The sequence below is a fragment of the Ictidomys tridecemlineatus genome, chromosome 1 (genome assembly GCF_052094955.1).
Source record: "Ictidomys tridecemlineatus isolate mIctTri1 chromosome 1, mIctTri1.hap1, whole genome shotgun sequence".
Classification (NCBI taxonomy): Eukaryota; Metazoa; Chordata; class Mammalia; order Rodentia; family Sciuridae; genus Ictidomys; species Ictidomys tridecemlineatus.
Window position 1 is genome coordinate 143216769 of NC_135477.1, and position 16117 is coordinate 143232885.

The window sequence follows — 16117 nt, forward strand, 5'->3', positions numbered from 1 at the left end:
TCTTTCATGGATTGCCTTGAGGCGATATTCCTATAGAATTTGGCAAATCAAAAATAGCATTTTTCAACAAGCCCTTTGTGTACCACTTTCCTGCTTCACAAAGATAGCATTGATAAGTCACACCAGCACAGGAAAAGCGGGGGCGAGTGGGGAAAGGGTGTGAAACACAATACTTCATATTTAAATGAAAAGTGTGTGTCTCATTCAAATTATTGTTTTAGATCTTTAAAAAGTAAAAAGGATGAGGTGGAAGATACTAATTTTTACATCATGTTAATCTGGTTGCTATCTCCCTATACAAGAATAGAATTTCTAGAAGCAAGTTATATAGAATGAAGCACAGCGATGCAGCAGCTTGTAATGGAAGACTGTCTCACATCATGGGTGAAAGTAAAACTTATGGTGAGGTTCTAATTTTATCATTGTTTCCCAGAATACTTATTAAAATAGGAGATCCTAGCTTTTTGTTCATTCATTGCTAAGAAGTCTTCCAAACAAATAAGAGATGCTTCTGAATGGTGCAGAGTGATTCTGCAATTAATTTTAGATGTGCAAAAGAGTTTTTACCAATCTAGCTTGGCTTGAGTATCCAAATACTGTAAGTAGACATAGAAAAAAGATAGTTGGAACAAAAAACTCTGTTTGACCAGAACCAAAGCAACCAGAAACCCAATTAACCAGGACACACATACACACACACACACACACACACACACACACGCACACACGCACGCACGCACGCACGCACGCACGCACGCATGCATGCACAGACTGCATTCTACTTTCAGCCGAAAGAGAAAGACATGAAAACATAGCTAGTTTAAGTCAGAGAAACCAAATCAAACAACAGCAATAACCACAAAACACCACATCTTCATGAGTAAGACTGACAGCAAAGCATATAGTACCAATCATCTCCCTCAGAACCTGAGGATTTGACTTGTACTCCAAGTTCAGTCATTAATCAGTTGGGTATGGGTACATAACTATCTTTTGACAGATGACTTTCACCTTTCAAAATGTAGCTCATGATGTCCCCTGGCCACTCCAGCAGCTTGTTTCTCTAGCCTAGATCTGACTCTGAGCACTGAGCAGGACCCAGACTGGGCAGGCTAGTGGCTTATTCTGTTGGGCCAGGACACCTAGAGGCATATTAATAGTGAAGCATCCTAGTCTCTGCACAGAACTGGCAAATTGGAACCTAAAATTTTAATAAGAATTTAAGGTGCCTCTTGTATACAATAAAGCTTCAGAGACACTGGTCATTTGTTTAGAGAGCCTCCCACCTTCCACTGTGTCACACCCACTGTCACATTAATTTACCTGGGTGACCCAAGTAGACATTAATTTTGTGACACTCTATTCCTTTAGTGTTGACAGGCTATTAGGAGACTTTGAAAGCCACTGGACCTAGAGTAGGAGCCTCACTTTGACACTAGGGCACTCTGTCACTGACATTATTCATAACCTCACTGAACTTTCTGTCTAGAAAACAGGGTTAATGAAAACCACCTGGTGTGGTTATTGTGGGGATTAAACTAAATTATTTATTAGAAAATGTAACCTAGAAGCTGACATACAGATTATGTTCAGTGATAGATAATCATTATCAACATGATCGTCAACTTCATAATTGTCATTATTCCATTATGACTGTCATACACTGATTGCTAAAGCCAACATCATACATAACAGGTTCTTCATCATCAAATATATTATATTTATTATGTTCATTCAGACTCTTTCTGTCGTGATTTAGAAGACCAAGTTGTAATACCATTTGAATTCATAGGGAGAAAGTATTTGACTACTATAAACCTTTTCTCTTATCTGTGGGACACCAAGGATATTTCTAAGTGAGGTGAATATGTGACAGCAGCTTCTAATGGAAACCAATTATTGGAACATCTATTTAGGAAACCATCAAATGGTTCTTTGTCAAGAATAGCACAACAAGTTTGGAAAAAGTGACATCTCAACTAGATTCATATGGAAAAAAGCTTTTGGTCATAAAGACAAAACTCTAAATTGAGAGGAAACCCCAGTGAATTAGTCACTGAGGAAAAATTCCTCTATGAGGAATGATTTCAGCTAGTAATTCTGGGAAAGAAAATGACAGTAATGTCCTTGATATACAATGTGATATCATTAGCTACAGCTAGCTGATACACTGCTGATTACTTCAGTGAAATCATACACAGTAAGTTTGCCTTTAAAATAATATAAATGAAAACCAGAAATTCACATTTATAACATTCCTTCAGTCCCGCATGTTGATACTGCTTTATAGAAGTTTGTTCATGAAAATTCGAAAGTAAATGAGCTGCATAAAGCAGGTGTCTTTGTCTCAGGTTTCAGGATGTGATGGAGATTACAATACTTAGTTCCAGGCACCAGTGCCCATGAATGTTCATGTTCATCAAATGTTGTTTTAAAATCAATCATGATCAATCTCCTAGCCCACCCCTCTCAGTACGTCATTGGATTGTTTAGCAGAAGACTTTGTATTGCATCTGTTATTGTCATTTTCAATCTCAACCAATTGTGAACTATGAGAAGCTCATAAATACTTCACAATCAAACTCTGACAAACACAGCATTCTCCAGGCTGGGTGGGAACAAGTATTAAGGATCAACAAATCAATCATTCAAATGCTCTGAAGTTGAGTAAACCATTCCTATCAAGTGTCAGGCAAATAGTGGCTTTGGAAAAAAAGCAAAGTTAAGAAGGAGATCTAGAGACAAAGCACATCAATCAAAAGCTAATTTTCCTGCCCTAGACATTCTGGGTCTGAAACCCCAAACTAATCAGAACCTCAGAGGACATCATCACTAGGCAATGTGGCCATGGACTGGAGAATGAAAGTGAACAAATTATGTTGTGCATATGAATGAATATGTAACAATGAATCTCACTAATGTGCATAACTATAATGCATAAATAAAGTCTTTTATTTTTTACAAGAATCTCTGGGATTTCTTTGATGGCAAATATTTCTATTTCTTACTGTGCTCTGTGCCTTCTGAATGCTAGATATTGCAGAGCAAAGATCCCTTAATCTACAAATGTACACCAGGCCCAAATCAAGAAAAGTTCCTTCATCTTATGATGTCTTTTCTGAGTATAAATTCTGAAGACCATTTTCCCCTTTTAATTCTTCACATTACATTATAATCCAAGTTCACTGAACATAAAAAATTCTTTTCCGCATTCATTCTACTGAACAAAAACTAATTATTAATGAAAAAAGTTATTATGCCAATCCCTCCTTCTTTAAGTAAGAGCCTCACACACCTGAACAATCATAATGGCCCTTTATTTCAGATGGTGCAGACATCACAAATATAACTTAATAGAAACCATTTAAGTTCAAGGGTACAGTGCTGCAGTTATAAAAGGAGACCACCCTTATAGAGGCCCCTTTTACACTCCAATAGTTTCATTGTCAAAATCATATAATGGGATAAAAGTTGAATTGAAAGGGAGGGTCAATGGGGGGAGGAGTAGGAGAGAGTAGAATAAGTGGCTAGAGCCAGGACTTTTCTGTTCCTAACAATCAAATGCTACCAAATACAAAATTATCTCATTTTCCTCCATAATAATAAAAATGTTACCAAATATAAAATTATCTCATTTTTTCCTCCAGATTCTATAATTAGCTTTTTATAGAAAGCTCCCAATGGTCTGCAGATTCTTGTCCCTTGTAGGTGGTAAGGTTTAGAAAAGAATGCATAAAAGAATGGAATTCATATGTCAAGCAGCTGTTGTCACAGCAGTTTGACAAACTGATTTCTACCTCCCCCAAGTGCCTGCTCAGCCCTTTCTTACTGTGCCTTCTTTCTCTCCCTGTAAAGCGTAGCAAGACACAGCACCCTATGCATCTGGCCCTGAAAACCCATATCAAGCCCCACTTCTTCTGCCTTATTTTCTGTTTCTCAAGCAAATTGTTTGGAGAGCCTGCTTCTGTTCTATAGAAATAAGTCTAGACTAAAAGCACTTGGAGGTGAGGAAAGGTTGAAGGGTAATTCAAAAAAGATTTACACCAGTTTCATTTCTCCAGAAGCAGTTGTCATAACTAGATTCTGACGCTTCAAGTCTCTAAAATTGAGTGAAACACAAGCTTTAAACAGCACAATCATTATAAACCCCTTTTCCAGGTGTGCTAGTTTGATGATCTTGAGATTTTTTCCCCCACTAGTTTGTTGGTGTCAACATTTTCTTTGATACGTTTCCCCGACTCCTCTCTTTGCCTAATTACCATACACATCTTTTTTTCCTCTTGCTAATTTCAATATAGTTTTTAATCCTTGACAGGCTGCACATAGCTTGATGTAGCACTTGGTTTCTGAAATATGCCTTAACATTATATTTGACTGGCAAAAAAAAAGGAAGATTTATGTCTTTTTTAAATTAATTAATTTTTATTCCAATTTATTATATAAGACAGTAGAATGCATTACAATTCACATTACACATATAGAGCACAATTATTCATATCTCTGGTTGTACACAAAGTAGAGTCACATCCTTTGTGTCTTCATACATGTAGTTAGGGTAATGATGACCATCGAATTCCACTGTCTTTTCTACTGCCCTTCCCCTCCTAGCTTTCCTTCCTAGCCCTTTGTCTTTCTATTCCCTTCTTCCAAAATTTACATATGAAGAAGTAGGGGGTGATGATTACCTCTTTCTATAGTTATGTTGTATTCTATCCATGCAAATATTATAGAATATAATGGTATATGGGTGGTAGCTATGTTCCACAAAGTTCCTCAAACAGTGAGTCAGCAAAGACCAAAATATCACTTCTAAGAAAAAAAACATAGTTGCCTTCCTTCAAGGCTCTAATCACATTTTTTGTTGATAAATCAATCTGATTTTAATCTTTGTGACCAAAATACCTGACAAGGACAACTTAATTTGTTGTTGGCTCATAGTTTCAGAGTTTCAGTCCATGGCCAGCTGACTCCATTCATCTGGCCCCAAGATAATGGCAGAATCTCACAGCAGAAGGACATAGTGGAGGAAAACTCATGGCAATCAGGAGGTAGAGAGAAAGAAGAGCCAGGAACAAAATATAAACCCCAAAGGCACATACGCAGTGACCTACTTTCTTCAGCTGCAACCTATCCCCTACCTGCCTACTACAGATATCACCTAGTACAATAGTCCTTTCAAATTATTACTCCATCAAATGGATTGATCCACTGATTAGAGCTCTCATGATCTAATCATTTCACTTCTGAACATTGCTGCATTGTCTAGCACATGACATTTTGGGGGGACAACTCATATCCAAACCATCACACTGTTTTATGTGTGCTTTTACTTTGGCATCTTATTCTGTTTATTGTTGTTTTGCTAATATTGAATGGTCCACACCATTGTAATTCATGTCTGACCAATGCTCATCTATCATATGTATTTTTTTCTTAAGGTACATCATATCCTTCTTGAGCTTAGTGACACTAGACAGCACCTCAGTTCTATGCATAAACAACAAAGCCATCCACAAAAATGTGAAAAACAAACCACTAAATAGATCAAGAAAAGGACATTTGTTTGCAGTATGAGAGCTGAAATAAGAAGATAGTGTAAACTTCTTTGACCTTAACTTGGGAATGTTGGTGTTGGGAAACTCAAATTTGTTGTCACTCTGCACATTTTGGTGAGTGATTACAAATATAGCAGGAGTATGGATTTTGGAGTTATAAATAAATCTTAGTAAGTGAATACACAAATACATACAACAGTAATAATGAGGAACAATTAAAACTTCTTTTGAACCAACAGACTACATGCCAACCTTATACAGACATGGTGTTCCATTAGATTATGAAACAGCATTGAGTCAGATGTAAAATAATTGAATTATTACTTGTGTTTCATTTTATTACTTAAAGCTCCTCATGGAACAGTGCAAGATATTTTAGGCTATTTTTGCAAAAGAGCAGCTGCCAGTTTGTATTATAGAGATCTATTTGTTATTATTGCTACTGCTACTGTTGGTTTACCCCCAAAGGGAAAAGGGAAGGTAAGAAGTGTATTTCAAAATGTAGGTTACTAGGAGTAAAAGTAAAAATCTTGAACTCAGAAATACTATATTAGTCCATTTTTTTAAAATAACAAAATTACTGAAGCTGCTAACTTTACAAAACAAAAGAGTTTTATTTTTCCCACAGTTTCAAGGTGCTAGGAGTCCAACTTTGTGTGGCCTATATAGTCCAATTTTGTTCAGCCTTTGGGGAGGACCTAGTGGCAGACAGCATCATGAGAGGAGTGCAATTGGAAGATTTTGTGAGATAAAAAGTCAGACAAGGCAAAAAGTCAGATAGGACCCATGATTCCTATCCTCTTCCAAGCAAATGTCCCCAACTGACTTAATGACCTCCCTCTAGGCCCCAACTCTTAGACAAGGTTTTACATCACCTTCTAACACCATCACATTGGAGACCCAGCTTCTGAAATGTGAGCCCGTTTGAAACAAACTCAAACCATAGCAAACAACAAAAGCTTTGGGTCCAATGATCCCTTAAGCATATGGGAAAGTACCATAAAAGTATCTGTTGTACGAAAGGAGATCAAAGGAGTGACTCTAAATAGGTAGAAAGAAGGCATATTTGTGAGGAGCAGAATAAAAACCAGACTAACTAAACAAGGCAAGACATTTTAAATGTATTGAAGTTGTTACATTGTGACCAGGTAATAGGGAATTTTGAGTTAGGTAAAGACATTCCCTCAGAAGTATCTGTGGAACTTTTATCTAGTGCCATAAACTAAGCATGATGTTCAGAGACACTCTGCCTTGCATGTCATACGTAGGAAGGCAGGGGAGACTGGCACCAAAGCAGACCAGTATAACCTCAGGAACTTGGAAGAATAAAACCAAAAGGATAATGCAGAAGAGCAATATATGAAAGTGTGTTGGAAAATTAATACATTTTAAAAATCACTGTAAGAGGTAGACAAAAATGAATCAATTGAAAATTATTCTAAGGTTTTGAGCCAGTTGATTAGGAAAATGGTCACACTGTTGAAAGAACAAGGGAAGATTGAAAAGAACTTTGGCTCAAAGGAATCTAGTTCAATTCAACATCCACAAGAGATAAATTCCTCCTAATTTTAGTGCCAGAAAATGGACATTTTTTTTTCTCACAAAGCAATGTGCTTTAATAGCTGAATTAGACAGGTTTAACCATACTCAGAGATTCTTTATGAAAACATTCCCTTTCAAAAATTCTATCCATCTGCATAAGCACTATTTGGACCACTGAAAGATAAGTCTTTCTTTTCATCCATGTTCTGGACATGTATATGAATATTGAAGTCAGTTATCAAGTATATCTTGGCCTTCTGTTTCAAAGATAAATACACCTAGCTTCATTGATAATTGCTTTCATCAACTGGTTTCCAGGTCCATCATCCATTCTTGCCTTCTCCTCTGAGGTGCCCAGGTTTAGCAGCAATGCCATATAATATCAGATGCTCAGAATTAGCATAAGTTTAAACATGTCCTTTAGAGTACAGTGGACTGGTTCAATTTCAAATCACAAAAATTTATGATACCTAAAACACAGAGATATGCATCAACATAGGAACTAATTCCAATCCCATCTACACTCACACTGGGCTTGTGCAATTAGTTTTTAAGACCTTAGAATCTAAGACTTCACAAAACTAAGGGTGAGAAGTTGTGGTTCCAAAATGTCTGATGTTAGGCAACAAAAGAAGTAGGACACAGTAGAATTACAGAAGTAGAACAAGCAAAGCAAATGAAAAGGTGATGGAAAGAAAGAGAGTCAGAATAGCACAGGATCAAAAAATTAAGTAAAAAGAGTTTCAAAATAAAAGACAGAATTAAGGACATCAAAAGTTTAAAAGAATATTTTTAAGACATAGAGACTAAATAAAAGCTTTTATATTTAGCAATAAAATGACCTGGTCTTGAAGAAAGCAATTTCAGAAACATGATAGGGCAAGAATTAGATTGTAGGGGTTAGGAAAAATTTAGCAAAGAAACAGAACAAAGGCCAAAATTAATGCAACACGGAAATCAAAGAAAGGAGAAAAATCCAACAGTAGCTGGCAGCACCATGTGTTTTCACTTAATTCATGTCCTCCAACTTGATGTCATTTGTAATTCTCACAGGATATTCCAGTTTCCAAATCTCCAAGGCAAATGAATCAAAAATAAAAATTTTACTCAGGTAACAATATGATTATACCTGCATACAAAAGCAAAACACCATTAATTACGTTTGAATCCAGTGAGCAAGAACACATCAATTCCTCCCCTCATTGCCTAGTGAATTCACAATAGAGTGTGGTTTCAATTAAAATAAAAACCATTTCTGGAACTCTCTTACAATATTGCCAAGACCCCATCATTCATTTTGGGTGAGTTGTTTTAAAAATTCTCCTTAAAATATACCTACTATCATATAATGGTATAATATCAAGGTTTGCAATTCTCAAAGACAAATTAAGGAAAAGTACTTACTTGCCTACATTGTCTCTGATTCAGTGTCAGCTTCAGTGCTTCTATATTCTGAGGACATTTTAATATCATTTGTATAAATTGCCAGAAACCACAAAAAAAGCTTACATTAATATTATTAGGACTGTGTCAGTTCTCTTTAAACATAACTCTAAAATTAAATTGACCAAATCTTCCTTTATCCTATCAATTACTCGGGATACAAGATAAAAAGATTTTTCATGGTAACCTTTAGGTGTTTCTGTTGAGAATCAAACTGAGAAAACTGTTCCAAGGAGCAATTTGGTAAAACATCACCCAACTGTATTCAAAAACAGTTGTGTTCTAACATTCCACTCCTGAGTCTACACCTGAGAAAAATGCTTGCAGTTACATAGGTACGAATGCCTGTGCTTCAGAGTCATGGTGATTACAGGGTGCTATTATTTGCATGTTTAACATTCCCCACTGGCCCATGATTAAAGGCTTAGTCTCTAGTTCTGTACTATTGGGAGGTGATAGAACCTTTAAGAGGTGGAGCCTAGTGGGAGTTATTCAGGTCATTGAGAATACGACCTTGAAGGTGATTTTGATATGCCAGCCCCTCCTCTTCCATTCTTTTACGTCTCAACCATAAGGTGAAGAGTTTTCCCTCACCAAGCATTTCTACCATGATGTACTGTACGGCCTTGTTCCGGGCCCAAAAGCATCTGGGTTGACCGACTATATGTGGAAACTCCCACACGGTGAACCAAAACAAACTTTTCTTCTTTTTCAGATGTTTATATTAGGTATTTGTTACAGGGATGGAAAGCTGATTAACAGAGAGATTTAGAGGTAACCTCAGTGTCTATCACTGGGAAATTGTGTAAATAATATGGGGAAATGTAGAATGCTATAAAGCAGTAAGAAGTGAACACAAACATATCTGAATATCAATATATCTTTAAAACATTGTTAAGAGAAAAGAAAAACTTAGTAATAGAATGAGATCTCTACTGTAGTAGCATTTAAGAAGACTACCCTCCGCTCACATACATACCTACATACACACATGTATATACATGCCAATCTTTATGGCTCCATAGCCATATCTCTCAAAGCTACATAGACAGGCCAAAGGAAATGGAAGATGGAAAAACAAAACTATGTAATAAAAAACAAGTGTAATGAATTGAGAATTGTGACTAAATGAAATGTATAAAACTGGGTAAAATTACAGAAATTTAGAAGTCACTGTGAGAGATAAAGTGATTTGCAATATGTTAAAATAGAACTGAGAAGGAAATGAAAATATATGCCAAGCATATTTGAATTGCTATTCTATAAAATATTTAAAGTCACTTTTAGGAAACATTATATATTGTATATTTAAGTTATGAATAAGCAAACACACATTTTATTCAAACAACATTCTGGCACATAGTAAAAATATTAAGTTCTTTTTATGTATAGATTTTGTACTAGTCGCAAACTGTCGAAAACAAGGCAAAGCATCCTTGCAGAATCCCAATCATAGTTCAAATATCTGAAGATGTTATGATGGTTGGCATGCGCTAGTGTGCAAGAACAGCATTGCTGTGACTTCTTAATTACAAAAATTTGGGCACATCCGGTCAGGATTGGCAACCACATTCTCTTAATTTTTCAGAAAAATCTTTGACATATTTCTTCTAGAATTATAAGAGGAAAAATTAGCTTTTCATTTCAAATAGCTGACTATGCTTGGTTATAAGTGATTGCTAGTTATGAAGATTAAAATATAGAAACCAAATATAACATGATTCATATCTTACCATGTGTGCTAGGCTTGGAGCCATTAGTATCCACCTAGTACATACCACGAGGAGTCTTGTATTTATAACCTCACTGAATCTTCACAACATAATGTAGTGACTGGTAAAAAAAAAAAAAAAAAAAGAGAGAGAGAGAAATTTTGAGGGTTATGAAGGCAGAGTAGTTTCCAATTCTAATACAGCTGAGATATGGCAAACTCAACTCTCAAATCATGGTGGGAAAGAGCCCCCACCACATTGTTCTGCTCTTGTGATTGATCCTTTGAATCTGGATTCATTTCCTTTTGAATCCTTATCAGTTTCTTCCTTAATTCAATGGTCAACTCAACCTAACCCTTTGTCACCCTCATAAGCACACTCCATTAAGATAATACTCTTAAAACAACCTACTATCTCAAATATTTTCAACAGAGAAAACACACTATCTAGTAAAGTTTAACTTTCTGAAATCTACTTGATGTGCTTAATAAACAGCCTTCTAAGACATAGCAACATTGCATTGCAGCCAAGATCAGGCTTACTGCAGAGTTAGATTACTAAAACACATTTCATTAGCAGGGATATATAATACGTCACCAAGATTTACACAGGATCTTTCTCAGCAATCAGGAAATTGCATTTCCTTGCTTAGAACAGTTACAACAACTGATAAGATATTTTTCTCACTGCCTCACTCATGCTTTGTTGTTCACATCCAATTAGCTGAAATCAGGTAAATCCATTTGAAATCAGGACCAAAAAGAGCTCAGCTATCACTTTTTCTGTCAACTTTTAAGGGTTTTACGAATTAACTCTGGACCTATCTTTGCCTTTCAATAGCTTTGGGGATGCATGTATTTTTCTTACGCTATATATTCTATCTTTCTGACACTGGTTTAGTTCTTACATGGATTAAAGAAGATTGTGTCATTACAATATCTATAATATAAGCTGACCCTGAACTGGGCAGCATGCTCTGCTTTAGTATTAGACCCATGAGCATTCTGGGAAAATGTTGTGCAGTAGACGACAATCAAAAGAAAATGATCTTCCAGAATGAAGCCTCTGGGTTAGCTTGAGTACAAGACATTTGGTCATATGTGTATATCATCAAGCTTTTCAATAAAAGGAACAGGACAAATAGCCAATAGCAAGATAATTATGAGGGAATGGTCCTCTTGAAATCTAGAGTCAGCCTAGAGACTCTTTTGAGGATTTTATTTCATTAGTCCATTCCTTAACCTCCTCCTTAACTTGTAACTTAAGGCTATTATTTTCCAGGATCTGGGCAGCACCTTTGAAAATCAAGATAAATATCTTCTTCACAGCTTTACAGCTAGTGTTGGATCAGAAGCTATAAAAATGCAGAAGTGACAAAATGCTGAGCTCACAGAACTTTCTTTGCCAAATTTCAGATACAAAACATTAGCCAGAAAGTAATCCATGTCAAAAACTCCTCAATAGTCCCCCTTAAAGAGAAGTAATTTCTTTGCAAATGAAACTTAATGCCAAAAAACCTATCTAGGAGCATATATCAATGTGAACAAAGTAACACCTTTTAATTCTCACGTTTTAAAAGGTATAAAAATTAACAACAAAACAATAATATGAAAAACCAAGGAATCTTATTCATTTAGCTTGTATATATATGTGTGTGTGTGTGTGTGTGTATAGTATATGATTCATCAGGAAAATCAAGCAAGAACATCTAAAACTATTTTTGTTAATGCAGCGAGTATAGAAATCATCTAGGAGCTGAATAAACATCTTAATCTAGAAGTGCTTGATATTTTTTATTAATATTTTGCTTTCTAAAAGAAAGCTAGATGATTGTAATTAGATCACAAATCTGAGTCATCTTTTGGGGAATAATTTAGGGTTTAGAATACCTGAAAATCAAACTGTTAAACATGATTTAAATCAACATAAATTCCAAGGTCTGCAATAATGCTATAAGCCTTTTTTTAAATCCATTAGTATGCAAACCTGGTAACAATGGTCTTTTTACTATTTTTGATCAATGAATTTTACCTAATGTTGTTTTTTCAAAAAAGAAAAAGTCCTAGTCCAGTATGCAGGTGCATGCCTATAATTCCAGTAACTTAGGAGGCTGAGGCAAGAGAATTGCAAGGTTGAGGCCAGCCTCAGCAATTCACCAAGGCCCTAAGCAATTTAGGAAGAACACTGTTTCAAAAAATTTAAAAAAAAGAAAATTAAAAGAGCTGAGGCAGTAATTGAACGGTAAAGTGACTTTAGTTTCAATTTCCAGTACCAAGAGAAAGACTTTCATGGTTTTTTTTTTTAGAGCTTTTTTTACAAAAAGAAATTTTCTAGTCCCCCAAATATCTGCAATTAATCATACATTATATATTTGGATAATTTTGAGTTCTAAAAACAGTCTGATAACAAACTGAAATCTCAACCAGACTGACAGAAAATAATTTTATTCAGAGCATCAATTTTCCACATATAAAGTGCTAAAGCTATATAATATATATTAATGCATTTCAGAACAAATATAAGATTTATACTTTACTGTTATATAAAATGGTATATCATAGAACATGTTGTCTTCTTTTGTAAAATTATACTAATTAATTAAAAAAGGCCTGAGGTTATACGTACCAAAGTGTTCATTTTAATCACCTCTGGAAAATTAAATAGCAACAGTAAAGAGAGATGTAATTTTACTTTATATTTTTTACAAACTGCCCTGTGTCACTACACACACACACACACACACACACACACACACACTCACACACAATAAAGTCTATTTTATAAGATTGCTTTGAGGATTATATAATGTTGATAAGTTTTAAACTTGCACAACAGTAAGAAATAATTATTATTTTAAATAACAAAAGTACATAATTTTCCTTGATTGATTTCTTTAAAGGTTATTGTACATCTTGTTAAAAACACCCTTTATTAATACCTTTAGAAAAATTATTTTAAAAGCACTTTAACCAAGAGTCATACTTCAAATTTTATCAACAAGTAGGAACACATAACTTAATGGTAATTTAAGTCATGTGTTCCTACTCGTTGATAAAATTTTAAAACACCTGACCTCCCCGGAATATTCTGGAAGACTGTGTTTTGATTCACATGGCAGAGACTTCCAGTTGCCCTACCATCTTTGTCCTCTTTTTCCTTTATTAATAGAATCCAAACATTATGGCAACCATATGATTATTCTAATAACATCTGTATGGTCCAACCTCCTTTAAAGCTAGGTGTCCCCTGTGACCAGACTCTGGATACAGGGTGGAGGTGGCAGCAGTAAGGAAGCAACAGGTACAATGTCTGGGTGGGGTCCATACAGAAAAACTAGGCATTTCTTAGGTGGAAAGGCTGCTCTCTGGATAGCCACACCACTGCTACACTTCCATCCCAGGACAGCGGTCCATTGCACCTATATCCTGTTTCCTCCACCTTTCTGTTCTTTCCTTTCTATGCCCTTTGATATTTGTGTCATTTTATAAATAAAAGAGTAAGAGTAGCAAGGAAAGAGCATGTATATGTGATGTAGTGGCCTGACTATGAAATGGTCTATCAAATGCTTTTTTGTATTTTAAGCATTACACTTTTAAACAAATTTCGTCAGATAATCAGACTTCAATTTTTAAGAAATTCTAACAAGAATCTTCTTTAAGACTCTTTAAAAGGGAAGAGTTTGAACACTTATATTTCATACATTGCATTTGGGGGCTTCTATCATACCAATGTGTGCAAGAGGCTTTCAGAGCACAAAGAATGGACAGCAGGCTCAAACTGGAGCTTCACAGAGCTCATTCTAAACAAGGTGATTAGAGTTCATCTTATGCCCAGAGACAACATGTCAAAAAAAAAAATCATGCTAAATTAAAGGAACTAGAAGTAATACAGAAAGCTGTTAGAGTGACAAAAAAGATGTAATAACATCTTTAAACATGTCTGGACCAGGCAGGGCCTTGTATGTCTTATTGAAGATCAGTGTTCTAAAATTTAGGACACTGTGGATTCCCAGTGTGAACCTGGTATCCATTCCTTGTACTTTGAATGCACCTTGTACATGCTGATATGATAGAATCATATAACAATGTGTGTGTGATGCAAATGTTCAAACACTTCTCCATTAAAAGAGTCTTAATGAATAGATTACATATGCTTTTTATTCTACAAATGTCTTCAGCATAGATGGTACATGGTAAGTATTAAATAGAAATTAGTTAAATTGATGAATAGAATAAGTAAATACATCAACAAAGACTAAGATCTTTGCTGTCAGTCATGACTCAATCTACTACTGAGTATCTTTTTCAACTTTGACCATTCTTTTTACTAACATCTTCAGGGAAAGCTGCCTGTTGATAGTCCTCTCATCCTATAATATACCCTAACGGACATTACATACACACACACACACACACACACACACACACACACACACGCACACAGAAAAAGAGAGAGAGAGGGAGAGGTATACACACACAATGAGACACATGTACATAATAAGAATAAAGTCAAATTTGAACATCCTGCCTGCCTAGGGCTTTCCTTTTTTTAGTTGGCACCACAGAATTCTCATCACAATAATAGTTGCAAGTGTGCCAGTTACTCTACCAATAAAACTTGCCTGTCCTACTTTCCATCTTTATAGCTAATCTTTAGTCATTTCAAGATAAAAAAATGTGTGATTATTCCATACCAATAAGAACAAAATGATTGCTCAAATAGACACTGCCCACAAACAGTAGCTGAGATTATCTCCCCATTCTGGTCCCTGTCTAACTTAGAAAGTGGGGACAGAGAAGAAGACCCAGTTAAACATTTTTTTATAGATGGCATCTAGGTACAGTATTACTCTAACTACAGTAGATATAAAGGCCAGTTACATTAAATGTCTGTAGTTACAAGATAAAAATTAGAGAAACCAGTTTGCCAATGACAATGAAAAACTTTATGCTGATAACTGAATTACAGAGGAGTTCTAAGTTTCATTACAGCAATAGAATATGAACTGGAAATGCTCACTTTTACCATAACTCAGATGCCAAAATGTATTCATACCAGTGATCTCTTCAAAATTACTTTGAATAGACTCCAAAACTACCTATTAATCTAGAAAAAAATGAAACATTAAAAAATGACAAAAATTCTTTAAGAATCCCAGCTGTCTCTTTTCTGTCTAGAGTGCTTTCACAAGGAGCTAATTTGACCTTACTAAAAATATATAATAAATAATTGAAGCTAGAAATAAACTGCTTTCTTCTGATAACTATTTATTTCAAAGGAGTTTATGTGGCCAGTTCAAGTTGTCGCTTCTACATTCCAATAAGTCTTTAAAGGACAAACAAGCCATATAGTTACCCCACCCCTTGATGAATGAGGTTGATAACTAATTTCACAGGCCCCAATTAATGTGATATTTATATTTCTATAAATCAAAACTGTCACCACTATAAGAAGTAGTAGTGTCAGTTTGTCAATCAGCTTCCTTTGCCTGAGTATAAACTACACATACATTATCTTCTTAGGCTAATGCACCTGTATCTTCTTCTTTGCAGACTATTTTTAACACATTTCTAGTTACTAAAACAATGTCTTATAATATGGAGATCTTTAAGTGCTGGAATAAGATCATGAGTCATAGAGATATGGATTATCTGAACTTACATAAATAATTATAATCTTATTTAAACAGAAGATATATTTTTTTACATGGAACAATCAGACATTTTTGAAAGAGACTGGGAAGATAAGTGAGCCAGGGGAATCATCACTATTGTAAACTCAGTGACCATTAATTAGACTTACTTCCTTAGGACTTTTTCTTTAGTGTCCACATCATATTTGCATACCTATTATGTTTAAATACTT